This window comes from Pogonomyrmex barbatus, unplaced genomic scaffold, assembly GCF_055798465.1.
Source record: "Pogonomyrmex barbatus isolate J1 unplaced genomic scaffold, ASM5579846v1 scaffold4, whole genome shotgun sequence".
NCBI classification, from domain to species: Eukaryota; Metazoa; Arthropoda; class Insecta; order Hymenoptera; family Formicidae; genus Pogonomyrmex; species Pogonomyrmex barbatus.
In genome coordinates this window covers 4,691,245-4,701,362 of record NW_028297138.1, presented here as the reverse complement: position 1 = coordinate 4,701,362, position 10,118 = coordinate 4,691,245, and positions in this window count along the sequence as shown.

Below are 10,118 nucleotides of genomic sequence, written 5' to 3'. Positions count from 1 at the left end.
TTAAATATTATATATCACGAGCAACAACGACATTATAACCCTATTTTAAATTTAAAAGCAGCCGCGGGGAGTAGAGGGGGGTATTGTATACCATATAATATCGGATATCGTGCGGAAAGGGGTCACCGCTGTTCAAATAAATGTTCTCGTTGTGCAACGTGCCGCCGTGCGATCAACGCGAAATCATAGAACTCGTTAGGTGCGAGACTTGCAAACGTTCGTTTTTCGGAAACGCATGCTTCGAACATCATCGTGCGACAAAGTCGTATGACGGTAAAACTCCGACGAGCGTTTGTAATACCATTCGGCTCTGCGAAGGATGCGGGCGGGTTGTAAAAACGACAAAAAAACACGAATGCGGCGTTTCTTTTTGTAAAATTTGCAGTTTGCAAAAACCGGTAAACTATCTTTGCAATCTCTCTCTCGCGAAGACAGATCCTCCGTTGTTGAGTCCGGCGGAAATTCTTCTGTAATCGCGAGAGAGTGCGAGCAGAATAACTCGGGTGAGCAAGAATGCAAAAAGGGGCGAGCGGCATTCGTGTTTTATTTTGAGACACGTCAAGATCAATCGCTTGAACCGATATAAAAATTCACATCCCGACTCTGTGCGTCGTGCAACAGATTTACGATTCGTGCGCGGAGATAGATTTGTCGGTGCGATGCGAGTGGTGTGGAGTACGTGAATTTGTTTTTCGGCAGGATCCGGTAAAACAATTTATCGAATTCGCAACACTACAAAACATTTTACACGTATTATTTGTATAACCCATAACGCGAAATCGTTCGACGCACAGTTTATCCTTCGGCACATTGTAGAAAATTATTCCGGATTAGAACCTCGTATAATTTTGAACGGTATAAAAATTATGGTCTTAACAGTAAATCGCACGAAATTTATCGTCAGTATTAACTATATGCCTATACGCTTGTCGGAATTACCGAAAGCCTTCGGGTTACCAGATAATTGTGACAAAGGTGTCTTTCCGCACTTATTTAATACTGCCGATAATCAAACATATGTCGGTCCACTACCCGGTGCGTTATTACGCGCCCGAAACAATGAACAGAGGAACGCAAGCGTTTTCTCGCGTAGCACGCAGAAATGTCGGGAAAAAATGTAGTATTTGATTTCCAACGCGAAATACTCGAGTATTGTCGCACCGATGTTGATATCCTTCGCCGAGCATGCATGGTCTTCAGAAAAATATTCTTACAGCGGGGAAACGTGTGTCCATTCGAGGAATGTATAACTAACGCTTCAACGTGCATGAGAGTTTTTCGGAAAAACTTTTTGCGCGAAGGAGAAATAGGAATCATTCCTTCGGGTGGATACAGGTTTAAAGATAACCAGTCGCACAAAGCCGTGCAATGATTAATTTTGAAGAAACGTGAGATCGGTCATCGGATAATTCACGAGGGACACGAACGCGAGTATCATTTAGCGGAAGGCATGCTCGTTGATGGGTATTACGAATGCAAGAATGGGAGTGAGACGCGTCATGTCTTGCAATTTCACGGTTGCTTTTTTCACGGATGTCCGTCTTGCTACCCATTATACCGTGATAAAACGCTCGAAAATTTTAACGATACGTTTGACGCGCGTTATGAACGAACGGTTGCAGCGTCTTGGCGATTACGTCGTCAAGGATATATCCTAACGGAAAAATGGGAGTGCGTTTTCGAGGAAGAAATGCGCGGGAATCGAGAGATGCGAGAATTTCTTGAAAATCACCCCATGGTGCAAATCTCACCTCTCGAGCCTCGCGATGCATTTTTCGGCGGACGCACCGGCAATATCGCGACACGATACGAGGTTACGGGCACCGAGAAGATACGGTACGTAGATGTATGTTCTCCGTACATACTCAAGACCGGAATTTTCCCAATTGGTCATCCGGATATTTATGTGGGCGAGGAATGCGCCGGTTTAATTGGAATCGCACCAAATTTTTTAATTTTACTCCGGTCGAGGGTCTCATACGTTGCCGAGTACTCCCCCCGCGTGATGTCTTCCACTCAGTACTACCGTATCGCGTACGCGGCGCGTGCACTCACGACGATTCTGCGGAGCGTGAGTTCGAGGGCACGTGGGTGTCCTGCGAATTACGCAAAGCAGTCGAAAAAGGATATCTCGTGACGCGGGTAGACGAAATTTGACAGTACAAATCCACGCGATATAACCCCGAAACGCGTCAGAGAGGGTTGTTTATTGAATATATCAACACTTTTTTGCAACTGAAAGAGGCGAGTGGGTGGCCGAGCGAATGCAACGACGACATTGTTAAAGAACGCTACCTGCGAGAGTATGAAGCAACCGAGGGTATCATTCTCGATAAAAACAACATCGTAATCCTACATACGTAATCCTGGCTTACGCTCCGTCGCCAAACTCTGTCTTAATTCGTTTTGGGGGAAATTCGGCCAGCGGAGTAACCTGCCGAATACGGAAATAATAAGATCCCCTCAGCGTTTCGCCGAATTGCTGTCGAGTCCTGAACACTAGATAGTGTATTGCCCATCAACGAGGATGCGATATATGTTTCATGGCAATTAAAGAGCGAAGCGATGGTACCTTCGTCGATAACTAACGTGGTGATAGCGGCATACACGACGGCATAGGCGCGATTAAAATTATATGAATATTTAGAAAAATTAGATCGTCGCGTATTATATTATAATACAGATTCTTGTATATATACGAGCAACGGTGATCCTGAGGAGTACGAACCGCGTACAGGTAATTTTTTGGGTGACATGACCGACGAACTCGAGAGTTACGGGCATGGTAGCTTCATCGAGGCGTTTGTATCTGGCGGGCCGAAGTTTTACGCGTACGTGGTACGTACACCGGACGCACGAAAATATGAAATATGCAAGATAAAGGGGATTAAATTTTGAAAACTCGAGGCTGCTTAATTTTAAGAATATTTATAATTTATTATTAAATAGGGAAAAAGAGGAGGAGGAAGAGATAAATCTGCGATTTAAGACGAATTCGCCGCACCGCGTTTCACGAAGTAATAATGCGAAACGAGGTAAAAACGTGTGCTCCTGTTTTATTAAAGCGCAGATTCGTCGACAATCGTCTTTCTTATCTCTACAGTTTTACGATATAATATTTTACTTAAAATTAAGTTAGGTTAAGGCAGGATTTTCCCCGTTCTCCCGCAAGTGTAAATATGTACACAGGATAAATATGCATGTAAAAATTAAGATTATTTGTTATTTTTTAGTCATAGTTTATTTTAGTATTAAATTTAAGAAAAAATGTAATTTGAAAAATGTATATTATACGCAGTTTCGATTAGAAAATGTAAAATTACAAATGTAAATTTGCGTTTAGTTATTAAGAAAAAATGTAATAAAAATATTTATTTCTCTAATTGTAAGAAAAAGTAAAAGTAATAAAAAAAGTTTGTAAAATTAAATTTTTAAATCCAATTTTTTCTCTCTTTCCTATAATTTTCCTATAACTTTCTTTTATCACTAATTTTTTATACAGAAAATATTTTGAATTTACAATAGAGAATCTTTAAAATATTTTGTAAAATATCTTTTAAATTATAATCCTAAATTATTGCATAAGTTACGATCTTTTAAATTACTTTGTAAAAGAAAAAGTTATAAATTTTTACGTCCGCAATAATAAGTATTCAATTATTTTTTCCGCGAGTAAGTTTCTCCGGCTTGAATTAGCTTTCGAGGAGCACCGCGTACAAGCTCGTAAGCGACGGTGCTCTCGCGGTGGACGCTCGCACGAGCGTACGAGCGAAGCTTGTCGCGGACGAGTACGAGCTCGTTACGCAAAGATGCTGACGCGAGCACACCTCCGCCACGGTGAGGCCCTTCCGCGAATAAGCTAATCTCAAAAATCTCAAAAATTTCTCTGAGAAAAAATCAAAAACCTCAAGTGTCCCATCTCTTTGTTTATTAATCTAAGTACGACGCGCAAGACGTTCATTTCGCGAAATGGATGTACGCTGGAAACATCCGTGGACGTCGATCATGTGCGGACCGACGGGATGTGGAAAAACAATCTTTGTAAAGAGATTTCTTCGTTATTTATACGTTACGGCAGATGTCTACTTTGAGAGAACTTTGTTTTATTACGCTGAATGGCAGAATGCTTATCAGCAACTTTAATACGAAATTCAAGATTCCGCAATCGAATTTTACGAGGGATTACCACGTCCGGAAGATTATTCTAACGATCCATCCCGTGCGAAATTGATAATAATTGACGATCTTATGAGGGAATCGTCCTCGAGTGAGGCGATCGTGGATCTGTTTACCAAGGGAAGTCATCATAAGAATCTCAGCGTAATTCTCATCACGCAAAATCTCTTTCATCAGGGCCGCAGACAACGCGATATATCTCTCAACGTGAATTACTTTGTGGTTTTCAAAAATCCACGAGATCGCGCGCAAATTCGCCATTTCGCTCGACAAGTCTATCCCAACGATCCAAAGTTTCCTTGAGGAAGCGTATCACGACGCCGCATCTCAACCTCACGGATATTTATTGCTCGATCTGAAACAATCGACTCCTGACGAGTATCATTTTCGCACGTGCACATTTCCCGATGATACGCTGAACTTTACGTATCGCGCAGATCCTTTTCCGGAAGTTTCGTATAAAAGTATCGCACTCGCATTCTCACGCGATAGTCGCGCAACTTCCTCGCGAAGAAAAGAACGTCTTCGGTTAATGCGAGAAAAATCGCAGAACGGTCGATCGATAAGAAAAATATCTGTCTTCTCAAAGCGCTGTGTTATTTGAACAAAAATCAACGCGTCTCTTTCTTACGTCAATCGGATGAAAAATTCATTCGTTGTATCTGCGAGTGTGTTTTCAATACTCTCAAGGGTAACGTCCCGCTCGAACGTTCTGAAAAAAATCGTCTCGGCAAATATAAAGCATCTTTGGGTCGCATAGCGAAAAAAGACGGTAATTGGAAAAGTAAAAAAAGGCTATTACTACAGCGAGGTGGATTTTTACCGTATCTCATAGGGCCTATACTTTCGTTTCTATTTTCGAAAATTATCAGAGAATAGTCAGAGAGAGAGAGAGAGAGAGAGAGAGAGAGAGAGAGGGAGAGGGAGAGGGAGAGGGAGAGGGAGAGGGAGAGGGAGAGGGAGAGGGAGAGGGAGAGGGGGAGGGGGGGGAGAGAGAGAGAGAGAGAGAGAGAGAGAGAGAGAGAGAGAGAGAGAGAGAGAGAGAGAGAGAGAGAGAGAGAGAGAGAGAGAGAGAGAGAGAGTAAACCTAATTATGGAAAGGGCAAAGAAGATGATCTTGATTTCCGGAAAATCTTGAAAGAAGGCAGCAACATCTCCAACAATCAGCGATCGGAAATAGGTATCAGGGAAAACCCCATGCGACAGAATTCGAAGACGATACACGGAGAAAATTTTAATTCCGTACAAACACCCGGAACGACTTTGTCACGGCTCGATTCCGATATGAGTAAAATTCTTAATTCTCCCATCCCGCGCGATGTAGGTGAGAAATGGAAATTGTATAAAGAAGTACTTTGGCGATATCTCCATTTTGATAAAGCGCAAAAGGAAGATTCGACGCGTAACGCCGCCGATGAGAACAATTCAGATGCGCAGGAGGGGGTCATGATGGAACCAGCGCGCGAATCACATGAGCAAACTTTCTCATCTTGATGAGCAAGTAAGTAATATATTACGTGCTGAGTCTCTGCGTAAGCGCGAACGGTAAAGCGTCGAAAAAATATTAGAAAAGGTGCCAAAAAGTTTTTTTTCGCGCTAAGACGCGTTTACTTTTGAAATATTTGATCGATACAGCAGTACCCGCGAGAATTATTTGGGACGAGGAAGGAATCGTGACTATCGATGGTGACGTTATAAAAGATTTGAATATCACGGAACTGATAAACGACGCGATGCGCGAGAGAAAAACCGTGAAAGCAATAGGAAGAGGTCAGTTTGCGCGATTACTACGTACGACAAACACCCCGGCTGTAGGAAATAAGAAATTGTTAGCAACCACATTTGTCAAGATATTATCATCACCACGAGCGAGTTCCACACTGAAAATACCGAGAAAACTTTCAACGTCAACGACGACGACGCCGACGACGACGAGGAAGAGGGTACGACGCACGAGAAAGGAAAAAAAAAAACGCAAGATCGAAGAAGAAGAGCGAGCGAAGTGCGCATTGTTTCTTTCGCCGCGTTTTCGTAAAGATATCCCTATAATTTTCGTGAAAGATTCTCGACAGGCAAGAAAGAGACGCTTACTCGATTGGAGTGAATTGAAATGAGCAGGCTTGAAAATTTGTATTACGATTCAGCGCACTATGCGGGGTATTCAGCAGCGGATAACTTGTCGCGTGCCGCTAAATCGAATTTCTCTCGTAAAGAAGTAGCTCGCTGGCTCGAATCGCAAGACGTGTACACGATCCCAAATAAGAAGGGAGGGTGTGCGTCACGACGGGGCCCGACCACGAACCAGTCGTGAAAATTCGTAATTATTTTGCGAAAAAATACCATCTCAGCCAGGAATCGAACCTGGATCTCCTGCTTACCGGGCAAACATCTTATCCTTTCGACTACCGAGGCATATATGATATTGGTGATATTTATCGCAATAACACGTTGCATTGCCCGACGAGACGAAAATTTCCGCGATTACGTTACAACGTGATGAATATCGATGATCTGTGGGAGGCTGATTTGATCAAACTTCGTAATCTCAAAAGTTACAACGACGGATTTTCTTATCTTCTCGTGATTATCGACGTACTTAGTAAATTTGTCTGGGTAGAACCGTTGCGAGATAAAACGAGCAATTGCGTGACAAGGGGCTTCCAAAATATTCTTTCGAGAAGCGATGGTCGAGTACCCGTGTACTTACAAATCGACAAGGATAAAGAATTTATCGCGCGACCGATGCGAGATTTTTTAAAAGAAAGAGGTATACGTTATCGAGTAACTCGCAATCCGGACGTCAAAGTCGCCGTCGTTAAACGCTTCAATAGAACGTTGAAGGAGCGAATGTGGCGCTATTTTACACATAAAAATATGCGGCGTTACATCGAAGTGCTGCAAGATATCGTGCGCGCTTACAATCATACTCGTCATTTGTCCATCAAAATGCAACCGGCGACCGTTACGAAAGAAAATGCGCGCATTGCACGCGAAAATGTGGAGCGGCGTAGAAGAAAAAGAGAAGGAGGCGTCGAAAGTAGTAGAACAAAAGGCTAAATTCGATGTTAACGATCTCGTTCGTGTCAGTAGAACAAAAGCCACTTTCGGGAAAGGATACGAAGCGCGGTGGAGCGAGGAAATATTTCGAGTTTGCCGCGTTCTTCATTGGCGAAGACCCCGCGAATTGTGTGATTTATCGGGTGAACACATCGATGGGATTTTTTATAAACAAGAATTAGCACGGGTCAGTAAAAATTTGGGGGAGGAAGAGTTTATCGTCGCGTGATAAAAAGCAGAGGACGCGGTACTAATAAACAGCTGCTAGTTAGCTGGCAAGGATATCCTAATAAATTCGACAGTTGGATTCCCGCTTCGAGTTTAATTTATCTCCAGGATGGAGGAGGAGCAATTTTTTATGTTCTTCGGAGTGATAGCAGTAAGAAGTATCTCCCGGGAAATATACATGCTCTTCTTTCACTACGCAATTACCTCACGACGTACATTTATTCGGGAAATGGGAAGTCGCGCTTAGCGAGATTCAATTTCCCTCTAGTCTTTTTCACGTACGTCGAAATGATAATAAGATTAGATTTGTTGATTTGAAGAGCGTAAAGGATGAGAAGAATGCTGATAAATTTATGGTGAAAGAATTGCATTTACAGACAGGGGTTTATGAAAATACAGAGGAACTTATCTACGTGATTAATAAAGAGTGCAGACGCACCGATTTCGATAGTTATGGACCAGCACCCCTGGATTCCAGATTCAATCTATGACTTCGACGAAACTTTACTACTCATAAATGGAACATCGTGCGATTACAAGACACATTTTCTCAGACCTGTGGACAATATTGCTGCGTATTTTTTTATTATTTGTCTCGCGGTTATAAGCTTAAATAATTTGTCAAAATATTCAGCGAAGATTACGAAGATAATGATAAGCTAATCGTACAATTATTTCGTAAAATCTTTACGGGAAAAAGAAATGTAAAAAATCTCATGTAATGTGCTGTCATATACAAACTTGTACTTTTAAGAATAATTAAATAATAAAGAAACACTATTATGAATCGATATAATATGTATAATGATATAACAATAAACTTAATTTTTTGTAACATAAATTCCAGTCTTTGTCTGTCTTACTCTCCTTTCTCGCCGGCCTAAAATCAATCTTAGCTACATAACTCCAAACTAAAAATATCCAATCATTTTTCAGATATTTTCGCTTGCCATAGAATTAAGGAAAATAATCTCGCTATTATATAAATCCCAATGTTAGAAAAATCTGGAGTTTTATATCTAGAAAATCTTTTCAACCAGCGTGTTTGTCATAGGATAAAAGCCTCGTTTAAGCCTCCAAGCTTCTACTACGAACCTGACGGTTCCTGTTTTCCTCCCCCAAATACGATTCGGTAAATAACTCTAACAAATATTACATTTCACCAAACCTCGCGTTTTCAAAATGTTTATACATTTATATGTTTATACATTTCCTCCATACAAAAAATGTCAATCGACTCGAGAAATTTATTTAAATTCGCTAGGCGCCGAGAAATCTTTCGTCCTAAGAAAACCCGATTCATCATATTTCATATACATGCGATAAAAACTCGCAAAAAATTAGTTTTCTTCTCTTCGCTCCATCCTACGTGTCACAAAAAAATCGCATTCCATTCTCGACAAGTATATTTCTTTTCGCAGACGCCATTTTGTTTTTGGACCCCGATCGGCCCCAGACACTTTCTCCCCCTTCCCCTACTTTTTCGTCTAGCATTTCGACAATCGTACACATGGGGCACTATGGGTAGAGCCAATCACGCGCCGGGCAGCTACGGAGCCAGCCAATCAGAACGATCCCACTAATTACCTAATTATCACTTTCCACCCGCACCGACCAATCAGAACGTTCCATTTTCACGTGCCAGTTTATTACTGTCGGGGGCCACGCCCCTGGCGCCAGTGGGAAGGTGGTGGGGGTTTGTTTTGACGCGCCATAGTGCCCCACTTACTACTGACGTACGTTTCGAGTGGACACAAGAGTAAGAAGAATCATTTGAAATATTAAAACAAAGATTATGTGAAGAATTCGTGTTGCAATACTCTGATTTTTCAAAGCCTTTTATCTTAACGGTCGACGCTTCCGGAGTAGCCGTAGAAGGAATACTGTCGCAGGGTGGAATAAATAAAAATCGACCAATCGCGTATGCGTCGCGAACTCTAACTAATAATGGATTAAAATACGATACATACGAAAAGGAAGCGCTGGTTATACTATTGTTGCGGCCGTGTTCCGTTCGGCGCTGCTGAAATTAATCAATATCAATCGATAAGAGTTTGAATAGAAGATCGGCCCTTGGCAACGCGTCGTTCTCCGACTGTTATACAGATTTCACGGCCAAATTCCGCGATGGCCGGACGCGTTTCTGTACCGTTGTACCGTTGGTTTAATAAAGAGCGAGCTTTTCTTTGTGTTTCAAACAGTGTTCTTCCTTTCCGAAAGCGTTCCGCCGAGTATCGCGATCTCGGGAAGTAACGCCGCGAACGCGACAATTTTGGGAGCTCATCCGGGATCGAATTTTTCGATTCGTGTGTGTGTGTGTGTGTGTGTGTGTGTGTGTGTGTGTGTGTGTGTGTGTGTGTGTGTGTGTGTGTGTGTGTGTGTGTGAGATAATGGCGGAGCGACAAACGGAAGAGACGGGGACTGGACAGGAAGAGGCGAAAGGTCGGAGAGTGATCTCTGCAAGAAAAAGGGCCTGTACTCGAGCGGAAGAGCCGGAGGCGTCTCCGAACTTGGAGGAGATTCTTCGCTTAACGCTGGAGGAGCTTCGCTCTCTGAAGGAGGAGCGCGCTCGTCGAGAGACGGAAACATTTTCAATGCCCGGTCCGCAGGAAGAGATTTCGCAACGTCCGATATCAGGCCATTTCCTTTTTCAAATT